This window comes from Fringilla coelebs (assembly GCF_963513975.1).
Source record: "Fringilla coelebs genome assembly, chromosome: 12".
Taxonomy (NCBI): Eukaryota; Metazoa; Chordata; class Aves; order Passeriformes; family Fringillidae; genus Fringilla; species Fringilla coelebs.
Genome location: NC_140038.1, coordinates 2,764,987 through 2,784,031, shown reverse-complemented (window position 1 = coordinate 2,784,031; position 19,045 = coordinate 2,764,987). Strand labels below are relative to the sequence as shown.

Genomic DNA, 19,045 nt, shown 5'->3' with positions numbered 1-19,045 from the left:
ATATTTGGGAATGACACTAACCTAGTCAAGTTGCATTAAACCAAACTGGTACTACTGGAAGCAAATCAAGTACCAATTTAGTTTCAAAGCAGTTTGGTTTGCTTTCATCTGTCAAGAGTCAACTCTTGGATGTTGTTTTTAGTTCTCTTTTTCCCACTCCCTGGAAGTGCAGTGAAAAGCCAAACCAGAAACCTGCAGCCACATCTTTTTGTTTTCAAGCCAAGAAAGATCAGTCCAGCTGCTCTTTAGAATAGTGTAGGAAAAAATACATACCCTTTTGAACATGCCAGAATTCATGTTTTTAGGTCTATTTAGATACCTGGCAGGTCATCTCTGACTAAATTTGAGTTTAGCACACATGAACCAAATATTTGCAGCCTACAAATGGCTTTTGAGGGAAGAACAGAAGTCCATTTGAATCCTACAGCAAATTTCATTTGGACAGAGCTGGAAATTCACTCAGGCTTTTAACAACAGTAGCAGAATAACACAAATCCTCAAGACACCCTGAGTATGAGGTATGTGTCAGTTCAGGGCAGTCTTGGTCATGTGAAAGCACCGGTATCTGCCACCACCTGTCAGAGGAACAGACAAAACTCACTACATTTTAATTTTCATCCACCATACGTGCTGCCCATCTTACTTGGAGCTTAAATCTTGCTTGAGTTTCTGATCATACTTAGATTATTGTAACTTTGAGATTGCCTTTCAGCCATTAGCCCTCAACCTTAAGACTCTTCCTCAAGCTACCAGTTTTAATTTTCTTCAGATCCTGGGCCTAATGGATTCTGGAATTAAAGGCCTTTAGAAATTTTAGAAATATCCTCTAGTGTTCTAGAGAACGTAATGTCAACAAAAATACAAAAGATTCACAACATTATAGTAAGAATGGGAGAAAGTACAGAGAAAATATGATAAGAAATTGTTGTCATCTCTTGAAGCTGAGGATTTCAATGCATCTTGCCAATTATGACTCAGTGAGACCCTTAAATATTATGTTTCTAGCTAGGAAGGAGAGTGAGAAGTAAGTTCTTTAGACCAATTCTGTTTTTCACATAATTAGCAGTACAGAATCAAAAGAAATCTAACTAGACTGGTACTAAATCCAGTTGTTAGACAAATCAAAACAAGCATCTAGAACCAAAGATTTCATTCTAAGAACCAACTAAATCACAAATATTATAATTGTGAGAAATATCTGTTTTGTCATTCCTGGAAAGTATTATGGGCAACCTTCCAGACAAAATGCAATAAATTTATATGAATTTATGGCTTTACTGTGTATCTTAAAAGAAAGTATATAACAATTAGCCCATTGATGTGAAATTTATTGCTCTTCTCTTGGACAGTGTTATGCTTTGTAATACAACTTTTGGAAACAAACAACCCAGCTCTTTTGAATGCAAATTTACAAACAGTTGCAGCATTTAATCCCGGTGATGTACACAGGATAAACTCCACTCTGTAAAAACACACTAAAATTCTTGAATTCACATCTGTCTCGTCCCTCAGAGGCAAAGTTATCTCACAGAGGTATGGGGACACAACAGCTGTACTGCTTTTGGCTGGTAGAGTCTTTGCTGATCACCAGGAGCCTAAAAGGCAAGATTTAACCACCTTATTCCAGCAGGCAGAGTACTGACAGCCATTATTTAATATATGCCTGGTGCATTTAACCAGGTCACCCTGCTTCCTTCAGCAGGTGATGGAATGCACTTACTGCAAATCACAGGCCAGGTTTCTGCCACAAAGTACTGATGGTGAGAGACTGGCTCCAAGCTGTGAGCAAGCAACCCAGCCCAGACAGGCCTGTGAAGCACTTGGAGCTGAGACTAGCCCCCAGATTTCCCCCTGCAGCAGAGTGCCTTCCCCTCAGCCCTGACTTAGCCTGAACACATCACATGGCCAGCAGATGTTTGGAGTCTGCCTAGCCTGACCACTGCAAACTGAACAGATAAGGCAACAGTTCTTCCTGCTGGAGCTAGAAAAGGGATAGGAAGCAAGGGCTCTTTTTTACTAGAAGTAATTGATTTCTTAGTTATTTTGTATGGAATACAAAAAGGATCAGTGAAGTATGCAAAAAAAAAAGTACTTTCTGAAAATGTTAAAAAGCATTTGATCTGCACAGGGCACAGGCATGCAGAATTCCTTCAGAATGAACCTATTTGCTTATTCATATAAATATATATTAAAATGCATTCAGCTACTGGTAATAAAATAAACCATACATGGAAAGTGAAAATGTCCAATTTCTCTTTTTCCCCCTCTCAAGAATACCTAACATCACTATCCCTGCCCAGCCCTCATCTTTTTCAAACTCTGCAAGAACAGAGAGGACTGATATTCTTGTCACATGAGGAAATGCAGAGTATCACAAGCTACTGAATAAATTTCAAAGAAGATGCAGGAACACCCACCCATGCACTCCCTTTGATTTAGAGGGGAGAACTGTCAGCTTGTGCTCTTCCACTGATAGTCTCAGCATCAAGATAAACTTAACATCAACTTTTCAATTGCTAAAGGCTCACAAAGTTCACTATTCACTAGGAAATTAACCTTATTTATTGTGATTCAAAACTGTGAGCTTCGAACCAGCTTTTCCTGTGAGACAATAATTTGGTACTACTGCTAACATACTAAGAAATCCATGTTGTGAAGGAATGAGGATGGTACTCTGGGATCCAAATATAAAATTTACCTCAGTATTCCCTCAGGCTTCTGCAATGCACTTTGAACCACAGCCCTAAAGACACAGCCCCAGAAGAACATGAGCAAGAGAGGCACAGAGCAGTAAGAGCAGTGATATCTTACAGGCAGATAAAATATGCACCATGGTTCAAACAGAAGTGTTAATGCTCTGACACTGCCTCAGCTGTTTGGACTTTGGTGCCTGAATGCCACAGCAGGTGCTTTCATAGGACCAGACCTGGCTTCCTGGACCCCAGTTCTTCCTTTATGGAGGAGGAAAAGAATGAGGAGAGAGGAAAAAAACAACTAAAGAAACAAAAAAGAGAACTTTCCTGCCTTAGAAAAGTTTTGGTAATAAATTTAGAGGAACTGTAGTGATAAGACACAATGATAAGGAATGCAAACTGATGAATCTAGCAGTACATGGATCCAAGCTGGGAGATGGTCCTCCTGAAGTGTCCCCAAGAATCCCAGAGGTTCTGCCCCAGCAAGCTCCTGCTGCCACTCACAACAGCCAGGAAGTTCAGGGCAGGGACTGGCACCGAGAGGGACCTGCCCTCAGCTTCTCCAGCAATTCCACAAGTAAACTTTGGAGTAACTGCTCTACCCAGCACTCATCAAATCATAGCAAAATGGGAAGAAACAAATAGCATATACAAACCTCTCATGTATTTTCAATTAAAAGTCATGCATGTTAATTCCTAGGCTTCTCTTTCAATATACAGCCATAGTCGCTCATTTGCAGTTAGGGACATGATGGAGAAAAGTTATTCTCATTTCAAATGCCTGGCACTAACTTCAAATCAGACCTCAGTGGCTTTTCCCAGTGTATTAAATAATTGTAACAAATACCTATTAAAGGAGATAGAATAATTTTCTGTGAACACTTCTATCACAGTGTCTGCTGGAGAAATGTACAATGGACACTTATGCAACAAACTCTGCTACCCTAGAGCTCAGGCAGTACATAAAACACATCTTAAAAAGCTTTGTTTAGTAACTATTTTCTTCAAAACAGAAGATCACAAAGAAAACAGGAGACCCCAACCACACTGCCCCATGAAAAAACCTCTGTCCTCTATCTTTCAGCATTCAGTGGCACCACACAGGCAGAAAAGCTTTGGTCCCTGTGTGACCCAAGGCAGCAGCCATCCTGCCACCCTCCTCAGCTCCACTGCAGCTGTATCTTGTTTAGTACTTCAAGTCCCATGACCCATATCCAATAAGGAGGTTCTGTCTAATACACTGAGCAGATAAAAGGATGCTTTTCAAGCAAAGGTTATGCAACGGATCCATACTGCAATGCAAGCCCCAGAACAGTAAACAAATGTCAAGATATAAATAAAACACATTTTTGCTCTTCAACCTGTAACATGTACCTGTCACCTGCTTGTAACAGAGCCGTGTCTGTTACAGCTGCAAACATAGATTTTTGTTAAGATTTATCAATTCATCTTTGCTAAAAATTTAAAAAAAAAAAAAAAACAAACTACTTTACCAGTATATTCATGAAACATTTTTAGGATATAGGAAACTCAAAAACATGTTAAAAACAGACAGATGAGAGCAAAGAAGCTACATCTGTATTAGCTTTCTGGATTAAGATCATGAAGAGCTGGTGAAACAGCTCTGAAAATTTTCAGAAACGTTTTGTGTATCACCATTGCACTAACCCCTCCAAACCAACCATTATCTGCTAAACAATCTATCAAACTCAGCTGAAGACTCCCCAGCACCTTCAACAGAATTTAAATCAGCTACTGAAAACATACTTCCTAACTAAACATAAAGCCCAAGACCACATATGAAACAGATGCTAATATCTGGATTAGTATTCAAGTTTCTGACTTCTGACCTAGCATTCTGTTGATAAAAATCCTGCCACTTTCCAATAGAAAGAAAAGCCTCAAGTATTGGAAGTGTAGGTTGTTGAGGTTTTTTCAGATACATATGAAAATATTCCAAAAATATAATTTATTGCTTTTGAAATCTTATTTGAATCAGAAATATAAAAATCCAAATCAATACAAATTTTCCAATAAACCAAGAATATCTGTGAGGTATTAAGATGATACTGGCATCAGGTAAGAGATTTACTGCACCTGTCACTGTAAAAACAAGCACTAGAAATGAGACAATCTGCTGCAAAGACCAGTACAGGATTTAAAGGGGCAATATCTTGTGAGCCTTCATTTCTCATCTTCATAGCTCCAAAACACTGGTCCTTGGTAAAACATTCTCTTGTATAATTCTTCTCACTCTCAACATACACTTTTAAAGCAATGTTGACAATTGGCAGCTTGTGAACTGTAGAGCTCACAACACTTGAACAGTGCAGGGTAGAAAGCTTTCAGATGGTCCCAGGCATCTGCTCTCAGTGAGAGCTGACAAAATCCACTGCAAACTCCACGGCAGCCCAAGATGGGAAAGGACAACCAGAATCCAAAGATTTTTAAATGAACAGAAATGAAACACAGAAATGAACACAAGAAAGTTAGCCCATTCTTTAGTTATTCACGTGCTACTTAGAGACACATTAGGCAATTTAGAATGTGGTTTTTAAAGTGACAGAACCCCTGCTCCAAAGCACTTAATCTAATCTGAGGCATTGTTTGTAGTAATAAGATCACACCGTTTGGAACAAGCGTAGATGATACACCTTATCAACAGAGCCTGGTTTCATGGACCTACCACACCAATGCTGAACAGAGGGCCCTTCAGCAGAAACTGCAGCACAGACAGCATGAGAAACGGGGAGTGCTTCAGGATAGGAACATTTCTGTCTTGACAGGAAGATATTGACAAGATATTCCATTAACAAGAAATTTCAAGAGGCACTAATACTGGAAATGCTCTTCTACGGAGCACAAAACAGAGAGATGTCCAAAGGAAGAGAGATGCCACTCAGCAGTAGCGTCAGGCAGCATCCAAAGGGCAAAAACACAGGCAGGCCAAACCACAGTTCAGCCTCAACCAAGAGCAGAATCCTTCAGGAATGTGATGGGACCAAGGCAACCACTGAGATGAGATGAGATCAGGCATCCCCACAGTTCACTTACACTTCACCAGTGCCCTGCCCACTGCTGCAGGCAGAGCACACAGCTGGAGGGCAGAAGTATTTGCTCCTGCTTTTAACCAGAACGTGCCTCGTTTCAAAATCCCAAGGAATAGTTAGTTGTACTCCAGTGTGCTATGTAACTGTAGCATGCATCACATTTCACTCATATAAGGAGTCAACCCATTCATTTTCCATCAAATGAATATGCCCTCCCTTTGTTCTGGAAAAAATATATGGTGAGCCATAAAAACGAAACACACAGACACATCTTTCCCATCTCTGCTTTCAGAGGCCATGGCTAAGTGAAAGAAAAGATTGCTTTACTGTGTCCAGGCCAATAGCTTTCCTCTCTGGATTAGCACTCAGGATTAGCACACTTTGTGCTGGGCTTTGTGACTAGTTGCCACTGGCCAGTTTAAAGCTAACTCAGGTACAGCTGCACAAACTGCACTCTGCAATGCAGCACAAAATTAACTATTTAACTTGAACCCAAATCCATTTTCCCTACTTACTGAAAAACAGCAGCTGATGAACTATGGATCTGGCATTCTCTCACATGCAATAAAATTTGCTGCAAGTATCTAAAAATACACTTCCTGGCTGGCAGCCTAAGGAACCAATCAATGAAAGTTCAAGAGGTGCGTTTCACAGTCCAGATGTTCTCAAACTCTGCTCCACTGACAACTTACAGAGATGGCTGGTAACATTATGCTGACTTTTCTTCTCTTTGTTGTACCAGCTTGTGTCCAGAAGATGAAAAACACATTTGAAATTCTTTAACTATTTCTCCTTAAACATCTCCTTTTGCTAGTTAGCATAAAAATATCACAGCAAATCAATGGGATAAGAGGCTATCCCAAAGACAACTTTGGAAAGTACAAATCAAACTTGAAGTTCTGCAGCAGGATGAACTTAATGAGAGCTCAGAAGGCAGAAACTTTACAGGATCCACATGTGCATACACACATGACAGATAATGACTAGAAGTCCACCTGGCTGAAATGCTTTTCTTAACCCCACGTACTCACTTTGTCAGCAGATACAGTGTTGAAATTTGTGAAAACTGGAGAGGGGAAAGAGAACTTACCTGCTTATTTAAGGATAAAATTCAGTAGGATTTTCTAGGTAGATAAATTGTAATAGTGAACAGTGTTACTAGATCTTATTTCATTAAAAACCCATGCCTGAATGATTTCCTCTAACACTTCAGTTGTATAATATATAACTTATAACAATCAGTTATAAATTATTATATAAATGCAAAACTATATCTCTAAAAGAAGATGAAAACTAATTTAAACATGCTTATCCATGCACCAAAACAACACAAAATTATCAAAACTGACGAAAATCTAAGCTAGAAAACACTGCCACACTTCTTGCACAGGCGATACACAAACTCTAGCTATGGACATACTAATGTTGTCACCCATCCTTTCATCTGGATTTTAAATTAGCAATTAGCAACTTGAACACCTCTGACACCACCCACCACGACAGGCAAGAAGGGAAGCAGCTTGGTCCAGCTCGTAGGTCCAGTAGCTGCTGCTGCTACACATAGACCTGCCCTTGCTGGAATCACAAGGATGCTCATAGTTCAGTCCTTAGAGGGAAAAAATGAATGGAATGTTTAGCTTGATACAATGAAAAATCGTTAGAAATTATATACCATGCAGCTCCATTGCCCTTAGCAGAGAAATTGAAAAACAGGTCATGTATGGCACCTTTTATACACCATTTTTTATTGTGATCTTGGCTTGCAAGTCCTTTGTCTCTCCCTTCCCTGCAAAGGCACACAAATCTGGGAGCATACCCAGAGCAGCCTCTGAGGCTCCTTTGCTGCATTTTCCAGGGAGCAGCCCTAATCTTGCCAAGTCAGAAGAATCACTGATCCATCGTTTCTGCTGGCATGTTACAGAGCAGAGGACTAAAGCAAAATTCTAATATTCAGTGCTTTTCCATGAAAAAAGTGCTCTGCAACTTAACTCTGCTCCATCTTTCCTTCCCTGAATAGAACTTCTGCCCTTGGTTTTATGTCTCTGCTTCAGACACAGGGCTGCTTGATGATAGCAGAACATGCATTACATTCTGTGATTTCTTCAATCCTAAATAACCCAGACAAACTCCTTGCTTTTAGTAAAACAATTGCATGCACTACAATTTTTCCTTGAACACCAAAATTCCAACTCTTGCCCACTAGGTCACTGAATTATCAAGTAACCATTTTTAATGTAAGCCACAGCACTCTATCCAGGTACTCAATTTCTGGTGTGAACAAGAATTTGTTTTCACCTGGAGGTTCATGTGTCTGCAGCACAGGTCAACAGCTTCATGCACTACACAAACCTTTCAGCCAATATTCTGCTAGCAGATTCCTTTACAGATAGGCTTCTAAATCAACCCAACTCAAAACTATTGCTGTGGCTAAATATGGGGCTCAGGTGAGCAGGGGAGAAGTGATTTCCTTAGCTCACCATCAGTCTTGTTGTCTGAGGGGTTTCTGAGATCATGGATGCTGCTGCCTTGGTCTCTATTTTTCACGTCTTTTGGCAGATATATAGAGCAAGACAGATTCCTTTATGTATGATAAATGCTACAATCACTGCCATCTCCTTAGGGAAGGCAGAGTGCTGATCACAGCTCAAATGGATATTCAGCTCATATGGAAAATACAACTTCCCTATTGCAAGGCAGGCTGATCTTCTGCAGGCTAAACAGTCACAGATAAAGAGTATCTGTTTTGATTAGCTGACTACACTGCACTTCATAAAAAAACATTACTTTGGGTGGGTTTGATCACTTTTGTTGTCCTTTAAGGCAGTAATTTTATCACCTTACTGCTTTTCTTTAAAACTCCATCTTGAGAAAAAGAAAGTAAGAAAAAACTCAGACGAGAAAGGTCTGTTCATCATCACCTGCTCCCCAGCTGTACAAAACAGAGTACTGTAGCACTGGGGATTCTCCAAGCTGACAGTCACCTCCAAGCAGAGGCTTAAAGAAATGAATGCCCAAGGAACATGCAAACTTACCTGAGCTCATATTCTGACATACTCATAAAAATTACCAGCTATTGACACTGCAGTCAATAATTTCATATTACACCTTGGGATCGTTAAGGATTAAAAAGCCTAAGTAAATATTCATACAGCAGAAATACTCTCTCTCCTCTAGATAAGCAAAATAATGTGTAGTGTGTGACACAGAAAGACATGGCATTTCTCTCATAAATCCTATTTGCCTGTAATCATACTCTTCTTCTCCTTCATTTCCCTTTCTGCCCACCAACAGGTCAGAAACCTTCCAAACTGTTGTATTCTTCTGGGCATTTTCTGTGTGGTTTGTAATACTGTCTATGTTTAAACGGTCTATATGGTCCCAAGCATTGCTGCAAACACCCATACAAAATTAAATCCAATAAACCAAAAAAATCTCTTCCAACACCTTCAGAACTGCAGGTATGATATAGTCAGTGAGACATGCCCTGCAGAAGAGGCAGCCTACCATCCTAGAAGCTTTTACTGAACTCTGTTCTATTTAGTTCTTACATCAGCTGGATAACAGATGATTTAAAATACAAATATTCTATATCACATACTGCAAATCTAGGCTCTGAATGCAAACAATACCATTATCTGCTTAACAAAGACCAATTATTCAGTGAATAATCAAGCTACTGTGCAAGTTCTGAATACCTGTAATATGTTATTTGATAATATGGTGCCTTCTGACCTAGACAGTGCTGCCTACAGTATATAATTAAAGGTTTCAGATACATTTTGCTTCTCTTCTGCCAAATGTTGTTCATGCAGTATGCTTTATATACTCAGGGAAACTAAGAGAAAAACAGCCTTTTTCAGACTGAAGTGCTTTGCCATTTAAACACAGCCAGTAAAAGCCCCAAGATCAGATGTCCATCTAGGAAAGCAAAGTACCACTGCTATCAGTTTTTCTTGCAATATCGAATCCTCCATTTTATAACTTCATATTTTGAACACTGGCCTTCCCTTTTTTCTACCTTCATTAAAGAACACTTGGCATTGCCTTATGATAGCATTATAACCAAGATAAGTATTTCATTTCATTAGACATCACCAGGAGAGAAAGCTCCCGCCCCACAAAGCCACCAACAAAAAGGGAGTATGTTTAAAAGTGATTTTTAAAGCTTGTGAAACACACAGGCACTAGGGTATAAAGTCCTCCCTCTCTTGACAAAATGCACTGTGCAAACCTGTATTTCCCAGTTAATTTGTCCCACGTACCTTAATCCTTGTCTGGAGGCATGAAGCAGAAGAAAGCTGGCTGACTTCACTGTTCCCTCAGTCCATGAAATCTCTCCATCAAGGCAGCCCATGAAAGCCAACAGTTAACAGTGCTCTTAGATGAGACTGTGGAGCCTTTCTCACTAGAGATGCACTTACTTCATTTAACCCAGCAAACATCAGTCACATCCCAGCTGCTGCCAGTTGCCTGGGCACTCAGAGACCTGGCTGCACTTGCACATGCTTCAAACAAATAACCAATTAGTCTTTGCTTGCTAGTTCACTATACCCAGTGCTTTCAGATTTGGGCCTTGGCAGGATACCAGCTACTTGGGCTGCAGTCCTTTCCCCATGAAAAAGGGAAATCATCTAATACTGAAAGTTCTTCAAAAGCAACAAGCCTATCTGTGCTTCAGAATGAAGTGTTGCAGTCAGATTGGGTAAAATATCCAACTGCTAACGGAAGAAAAACTCCAAGTTTCTTTCCATCACCCCCAAATTTCAGAAAAGCACAAGGGAGCTGCTGCTGAGCATTTTTAATCAAAAGAGAATGTAATTAAAAAATAAACCAAAAATCACCCTTACAACTGGACAGTCCATAGCTCGAGATTCAAAGGGTTGTAACAGTCCCTGAGCTCCTGTTCCTTGGGCTCTGGAGGGAACCCTTTGCCTGGCACCAGGCCTTCCCAGCATTTCAAAGAATACCTTCATTTACACATCAAAACTACTGCCTTCTGGCAGGATATGAAGCCTGGGTACAGCCTAAAAGCAGCACTTCAAGACAACTGTTATAGTCTCTTCCTTAGCTAGAACCATGGCTTTTTACCTGCACAACAGTCAGTTCTCTTGCTACAGCAGAATAATAGATGCAGGAAGATGGCCAGTATCATTAAACTAAAACTCTTCAGAATCTTTAACTAAATAGAATCTTTTTCAAATGTCAGTCTCAGGAGTCACTACGGTGACTATTCTGACTTCTAAAGCAGAGAGAAACTGCCTAACCAGTTACTTCTATCTCATGAGAAGCAACCTACTAAAGGAATTCTTTCTCATTTTCACATTAAAAAACAATAGCAGGGAGACAAGTTTGGTGAAGATGTCCATGAATCTCACTCAGCATGTAACATTTAGATTCATCACAGATTTATCCCCCCACGAACTCTGAAATAAAATATATTTCAGAAAACTTCGGTACAAGTCATATGACACCATGCATTTAAAAACCTCAACTAGTACTCAGATGTACTCTCCGATGCTCTGAGCTAAAGAACTGGGGTTAAAAGAAAAGCTTTGAATTTCTCTGTGCTACCCCTCCTTTTTTTCTTCTTCTTCTTTTGAACTGGAAAACAATTCTGCAGGGCACAAGTCATTCAGCAAGGCAGTGCAAGGTGCAGCTCAGCAGGGATTGAGCAGAGCCAGCTCCCCCAGTGCCGCTCCAGCAGGGGCTTGGCTGCAGATCACCAGCCACAGCCACAGCCCTCTCCCACAGACTCTAACAGAAGCCATGAAATATTTCCTCCTCCCCAAATCTACTCAGAATTCCCACTGTCAGTCCAGTTTCACTGCTGTGTACTGAGGGTTGAATTCCCATTTTAAAATACTTGGAAGACATACTAATGCAGAGAATATCTGCTCAAAAACAGTTCCTTCGGAGTAAATCTCAAACTTCAGGGGTTTTTGAAACTTAAAATGAACTCTTCCCATTGCATGATGCAGTACAGAACAAAAGTTTTTCAGAAAGCTATCTATAGTCCTTTAAGTAGGCTCTTGTAGGATAAAAGGCAAAAAATCTCAATACTTACAATATTTAAAAACTTGACTGCACTTCTATTCAAAACAAAATGAAAACTTTAAAGAATGCAGTGAAGAAACTCTAGCCACTCTCCTCCACAAAGACAAAACTCTTCTTTCCAATCCACAAGCACTTTCATATCACATATCACAGTGGAATCACTGCAGCAGTTCTATATAATAAATATGCATGTAACAATCAAAAGTGAGGATCACTGATCTAAACAGCAAGGAAGATTGTTTCAGATAAATTACTTTCTTCTGACTTATCTTCTACTTGTGTAGCCTGTTCCAATTTAAAAAAATATATAGGCTTTTCCATATGGGTACATGAAAAACAAGCTCTTGACTTATGCAATAGAAAATGTACAAAAGTTAACCCTCCTAACCATAAAATAAATTGAATTTAAAAACTACTTTCGCAGGTACTCTTGTCTGCAGACAAGGTATCAGAATATTACAGCATAAACATCACCTAATTGTTTTTTTTCCTGTGGTACTCCTTCAGATAACTAGAGGAGAGCAAGGTTATTACTATTTCAGTGTTTGCAATGTGGAATGTGATAACAAAAATGTACATGTGCTTATGGTGCCAAAGACAGTAGGACTTCTCTTTACCAGTGTTGATCCTCTATATGCAGGTAAACAAGAAATACCTGGGCATACCCAAAATGCACAGACCTGAATTAACATCAGCTATGCATTTCAAGAGACTGTGTGACAAGCTTGTGCTAGGATGCAAAAATGCCAATGGAATTTTTCATGACATACATACAGTATTATCTCTATAACTAAGGGGCTCCTAAGCACCTATCACCACTCACTATATTCTCATTAAAATGTATTTAGACTGCAAATCCTCTGGGACAGGACTTGTCTTTTATCTGTACTTGAAGAGCCTACTGTTCACAATGAGGATCTGAGCCTTATTTGCTTTAAATACTAGCATAGCACAAGTTGGAGTTTATTTAATGTAGAAGATTGATAATATTCAGAAAGAGCCCTTTGTGTTCATTCTATGCTTAATTCACATTTACAGCTCAGTATAAACACTTCAGCTGTCATTCTAGTAACAGTTTCTCCTACCTAAGAAATTCAAGATGGGGCCAAATTTGCCTGCATAATGATTTCACAGTAAGTGGCAACCAGATGGACAGCACAGTGCCATATGCTCCCCTTTGCTCAGAGGTGGAAAAGTGAGCAAACAGAACCACAAAAAAAGTACAGAGAGTAGGGAGAAAAATACCTCTGCAGCGTGCCCATTAATTCACGTACACACCCCTTCCTAGCAGGAGCAAGCCCCAACTCCCCCGCTCCTCGCAGCTGAGGATGGCAATTCGGGGGAGCAGCGATCAGGGCAGCTGAGAGCAGCTGCTGTCCCCAGCACAGCCCTTGTGGGAGGCAGCTCAGCAGGGCTGCACTCCTGAGAGCAGCCAGGGCACCAGCACGGGGAAGAGAACCAGCACAGGGCCCTGAGAAAGGAAGGGAACAAGATGAGCAGCCTCTCTGGAGCCTGCACTCTTTAATGAACCACCCAGAGCCCAGAGGCTCAGAAGTTGTGCCCACTCTGCAGCCTCCTCTCAATTTTTATTTTTTTTTTTTGCCCAGAGATAACATGCATCAAAAACTTTTAAGTAAACCTTGATGCTGCCCATGTCCTGTACTGCTCTTTAGTTGGAGGAGACAATCTGGCCATATTAGAATGTCTCCAAGGAGTACCTGCCCTTTTGAGCTAGTTCTAAAAATAACACCTTTCCAAGTTAAACATATCTATTTAATTACACTACTGCCCCTGCTCCCAAAGTCCTTCTTCTTATGACTGAAAAAAAGAGCATTCAGATTTCTGGATGTGGCAGCTGGTAACAGAAGAAAAGCAACAAATATGTGCAAGAAAAATCGTTCAGATTGGCTTTTTTTTAATGCACTCGTGCAATTAACACGTGAACTTTGACTGTATCTCCCTTTCCTGTTAAAAACTGCTTTCAAAGCTGTCTACTTTTATCATTCCAGATAAAAATGCAATTATTTACTACATCTGGGTTGTAAAATGCAGGCAGCTATTATATACAGAGAAAAATCATATACAGAGACACACCACATGCCTCATGTTTACATCCTGTATGTTTGCTAACTTTAATTATTACAGACAGGAGCTCTTTAGCTCACTCAAAGAAGAGCTTTCTTTACATTTGTACCATCAGCTAAATTGACTGGTAGTCCAAAAGACTGCTTTCCTGTAAGAAATTATTTGTTAAACTTGAACAAAAGCATTGAAGGCAAAATTATAAAATAATTCAACAGTAAAGGTCTCACTAACTTCAATAAAACTTGTATTTTGCTATTTTTATGCACGAATTTTCATTTTCTATTAGTGGAAAAACCTGGTAGGCACACTTAAATATCAGACACATAACACTTTCCACTACAAAGACTTTCACAACTTTTTTGAGAAGCTCTGACACTTGCCTTGTCTGCAGGCAGCCTTTGAAGTTCCCTGGAACAGCTGAGATGATCTTTGTCTCACAGCAATCCATTCAAGTTAAACTGAACTGTTTTCCTATGCCTGCTTGCTTTTTTAATCAAGTATTACAAAAGGTGGCCTCTCAAAAGCCAATCCAAATGGACCCAAACTCCCCGCACAAAGGGCTGGGCACCTGGTACCTCTGACAGAACAGTGGCAAGTGTGCTGAGAGCACTGACAGGCTGCTGAGGCTAAAAAGCAGAGGCAGGACACAGAGCAGAAAGGAGGATGAAACAGGTCAGACTTCACCTGTTGTTCCCCTACACAAAGCACAGACTCAAAGGTCCTTTCCCCATTCATCCAGTAACGACCTCACGAAATAAGGCAATTACCCGAATTAGAAATCGCCACTGAAGGCTCAAATCCCATTTAGGGATTTTTTAAAGTCAACGAGGGAAGTTTATTCCTCCGTGTAGTGTAATTTTACAAAATAAAACCCAAACCAAACAAACACACAAAAGGGGCTAAGCCTCCCAATACCAAGAGGTTCCACGTTAGAAACTAATTTGCAAGAAGGTTATTTGGGCTGAAAGTAAAGCTGTTGGAAATTCGGAAGCACCACGTTTAGAACAGCCTATTACTTCAGCTCCATTTGCATTAATCCTCCTCTCCACTATCACATACTACTCTCCTGCAAATCATTGCCTCATTCACTGAGCAGGGTGGCAACACAGAACTGTAGCTGCCCAACCCTACATCAGGTATTTGCTGACTTACAGGTCTAACTCTGCAACCAATGGATTTGAACATGCATTTTCAAAGGTAGTTTCATTTGTGTGTAATGCTGTAGGCATGCACGGTGCTTTACAGATGCAAGGAAAGATACAAAAATTGCCCCAAAGAAATTTTGGCTGAAACACATCAAAGCAACACTGAACTCTAGAACATGATAAAATGCAAGTGAGATGGAGGAATAGACCAAGAAATAGGCTGATGTTGCATTTACTTGATAAACATTGTTGACAAGTATCAGAAAACCTCCACTGCCACTTGAATTTACAATGCCTGACCTCACTCTATTCATGCAAACCCAGTGATTTCAATGGGGTTACATGGAGGCAACAGGTTCCACTGGGACCTTATAAGAAAACTAAGAATTAAACCCTAATACATCAACTTGTCACACCAAATCCTAAGCCCAGCAAATGGGTGGGCTGAAATATGACAGACTGAGGTAACCCTGCTGCTGCCCACAACACAGCAGCTACAAATTTGGAGGAAAAAAGGTTTCAATTCACCTTGGACAGAAACTTCTAGAGCCAAAGAATGAAACACAGCAAAGTTCTACCCCAGAGCAATAAGAAGCCAACCTTTTAGTATTTTTTTACTCTTCTTCTCTTGAACATGGCATTTCACCAAGTATGCTCATATCCACCTACAACAAAAATACTCCCAAAAGTTCAGAATTTTTTACAAGTCAAAAATCCAAGACTCCCCATTTTCCAACACCATTGATTCCAGACTTATCCTCATATTACTGAACCTTACAAGAGCGTGGCAAATACCCTTCAGCAGCATACAGAACCACTCTAGAAGCAGTGATTTCTCTCTAGAGGAGAGAAACAAGAGGATTCAAACCTCAGTGCTCCTCTCATATACCAACTAGCAATGTAGATTCTTCAAATGGCATTTATTGGCGACTTTATATGTTAACACATGCAGCAGAAAGGACTCCAGCTCAGTCTCCTATGTCAATATTGGTTCTGCAGTGCTCATAGGGATAAAGTATTTTTTCCTCTTAGTTAATCCCATTGTCCAGGAAGCAGTTTAGCTGAGCACCACTGTAACTGAAGTAACACCCCGTCTGCTGCTCTGCTAAAAGATGCAGTTTTGTCCTGCATAACACAATTCAATTAACTCCTGTGCTATTGCCAGGTAATGCAACTAATTTAAACAAATACCGATGATGCAGGTAAATTTCAGTCATGTCAGGATCTCGCAGGACAGTGCAGTTTCTCCTCCCAGTGTGGACCTAATCACGCACAGGAACACGGAAACCACGCACTCCATCCTGCTGGAGACTTGGTGAGTCCTGTCCCGCCGTGCTGAAGTGCTCTGTGATGCACCACCACTGCAGTGAGAGCCGTCAGAGACAAACAGCAAGCTGCAGGTAGCCAGGTTTGGGGGAGCCACCACTGAACCCACCTTGGTGTGACAGCACTACAGTACCGGCAGCCGGGAGAGGCAAAGCACAATGAGCTGTAAGCATCTTGTACAGGGCACCTTCAGGACTGGAATCACACTTACATCCAACCAACCTTTGAGAACAGGCACAGGGAGGGGGGAGACAGCTACACTGTTATGTTCTGCATTTATGCTGTCAGTCAAGATCTGAAAATACTTCAGCTGAGTAGCAGCCTTGCACTTGTACTCACACTGCAATCATACGTAGCTCACATCTTAATTTTCTTACTGGCCTTTTCATAAACCAGTCCAAGTTCAGATCTTTATCTTGCCTACTACTCCAGTTTTGTGGCTGAAATAGCAGATCTGTACTCTTGCTTCACGTCCTTGCTGTCCACTGCTGTCTTTAGCATAATTACTACCCGATGACCACATCTCAATTTGTGTGCAACTTCCACCTCTTCTCACCCTTCAGGCAAAACCAGCATCTTTCCCTGAACAATTCTGCATCAGGACAGGAGCTGCAAAAACTCCACTTTGCTCAGAAACACAGAGGAATGAGTAAGATGAGTACATGCATGCATTGCTTCGGGAATGGGCTCCTCACTCACACCATCCCCTCACTGACTGTGGGCACACTCTTCCCAGCATTTAGGAACCATGACACGTTTGAAGCAGAACACACTTGCTTCTTATTCTGCATCCTCTGTAAATGAGAAGTATTCCTCCCCTTCTCTGCACAGAATATTCTGCCTCACAAGACAGACATTGTTCACAGCATCAAGACACACATTTTACCATACAAGATACCTGGTGCTCAATGCTAATTGCAGTTATCTCCTTGCAAAGCACCTATGTGCTACTGTTTTGGACAGTCTAATTTATAACCCCCACCTAACGTGACTCTGGTAGCAATAACCCTTTTACAAGTGTCCTGCAGGAATTCTCAGCATCTTCACAGGAGCTACCAAAAAATTATTATCAGTATTGTTTCATCTAATATCCACACTTGGTTAGTAATGTTATTCCAGCACGTTAAAAGTATAGAGGCTGCTTAGCCCTCTTTGTACAAATTCCAGTAATAAGTGTTGCAAAAATAGCAGGATTCCTAAGAGTCACATAGCAAAGCAGCAGTTTCTGACTATGTGCCTGTGAGAGGTGCCCTGCGTTCCGACAAACGAGCCTTCTCTGCTGATTGCATTCCCAGCTGTAAATACCCCTACACCATTATGCATTTTACTTCTTTTACACATGCAATCTTCTGCAGCTGTTACAACTGGTGTCAGGTGCATGCTCTAACACAGAGCTTGTAGATGGGTTTGCTCTTAAACCTTCATGTAAGAACCAAGAAATTCTGGAGACACACTTAGCAGAACCTTTTCCTAACGTCAGTATACTAACAAGCTTTGAAACCATGCATGTTCTCGTACTACTATTTTTAAGAAAAGTTACTGTAACGTGCTGTCCCATTACAGCTCATCAGTCTCTACAATTTAGATTTCACCTCTACAAATCTAACAAAAAAGGCCTTGTAAGTTTATTACATTTTATGGAAGGCAAACCGAAAACTCCCTAGTAAAGAGCACTCTAATTGCATTCCGACTCCAGAAAAGAAACTACTATTCCTTTTCTAGTTGGAGCAAGCAATGATGCTACTCCAGGACAGGGGGTTTCCAACAAGCAATGCAGCACCTTACAGATACAGAGTACTCTGGCGTGAAGACACTGCTGAGGCACCAGCGTTGGGAGGATTTGCACACACAGACAACAAAAGCAACTTTCACGCTCAGGCATTACCGGGGCTGTTCTTATTCGGGATCCGCACACCCAAAGTTGTCCGCCCGGGCCCGTCCGGAGGCGCGCGGGCCAGGCCGGTGAGCGGTGCCGGGGGACGGCGATGCGTGAGGCGCCCCTCGGCGCCCGGAGCCCCCCCGGCCCCGCCGGAACGCCGCCCCGGCTGCGACACCGCGCCCGCGGCCCCGCAATACAGGCGGGCGCGACCCTCGCACCGCCCCGGCCGGGCCGCGGCTCGGCTGACCCCGCGTGAGGGGGCTCGGGCCCCGCCGCAGGCCGGCCCGCGGCACAGCGCCCTCAGGCCCCCGGCCCCACCGCCGGCAAGTTGGCGGGAGGCGGCGCCCGCCGCCAAACTTTGTCCGCCGCGGAGGGGCTCACCCGCCGCCGCGGCCCCCGCCACCGCGGCGCGGGGAGCCCGCCGGGCCGCCCCGCCCGACCCCGGGGACGGCGGGGCGTGCGGCGGCCCCGAGCGGCGGAGGGACCGGGATCCCCGAGCCGCGCACGGACACGACGGGGCACGGCACGGACCCGCTGCCCGCGCCGGAGCGCGGTACGGTCCCGCGGCTCGGGCACGGCCGAGACCCGCTGCTCGAGCCGGAGCACGGCGCGGACCGGGGCTCCCCGCTCGCCCCTCCGTCCCCGGGGCTCCCCGCACGTACCTGCTGCCCGCGGCACCCGCGCCGCCAGCGCCCGGCGCGCGCCCCGCGCGGGACCGGCGGCCGCGCGGGGAGGAACCCGGGGACCGCCCGCGCGCGATCCCGCGCGCGCCTCCCGCCTTCCTGCCGGGTCGCCTTGGAAACGCGGGGCCGG

At 42.5% G+C, this 19,045-nt stretch overlaps 1 protein-coding gene across 1 annotated transcript in view; it reads right to left on the bottom strand.

The window, feature by feature from the left end:
- The window catches only part of TMEM266 (transmembrane protein 266), an 81,961-nt gene extending 62,931 nt beyond the window's left edge, over positions 1–19,030 (bottom strand). The window contains exon 1 of the mRNA XM_084214123.1: positions 18,895–19,030. The gene's annotated coding sequence lies outside the window, so the exon portion shown is untranslated. The remainder of the gene's footprint in view (positions 1–18,894) is intronic.
- Between the last annotated feature and the right edge of the window lie 15 nt (positions 19,031–19,045).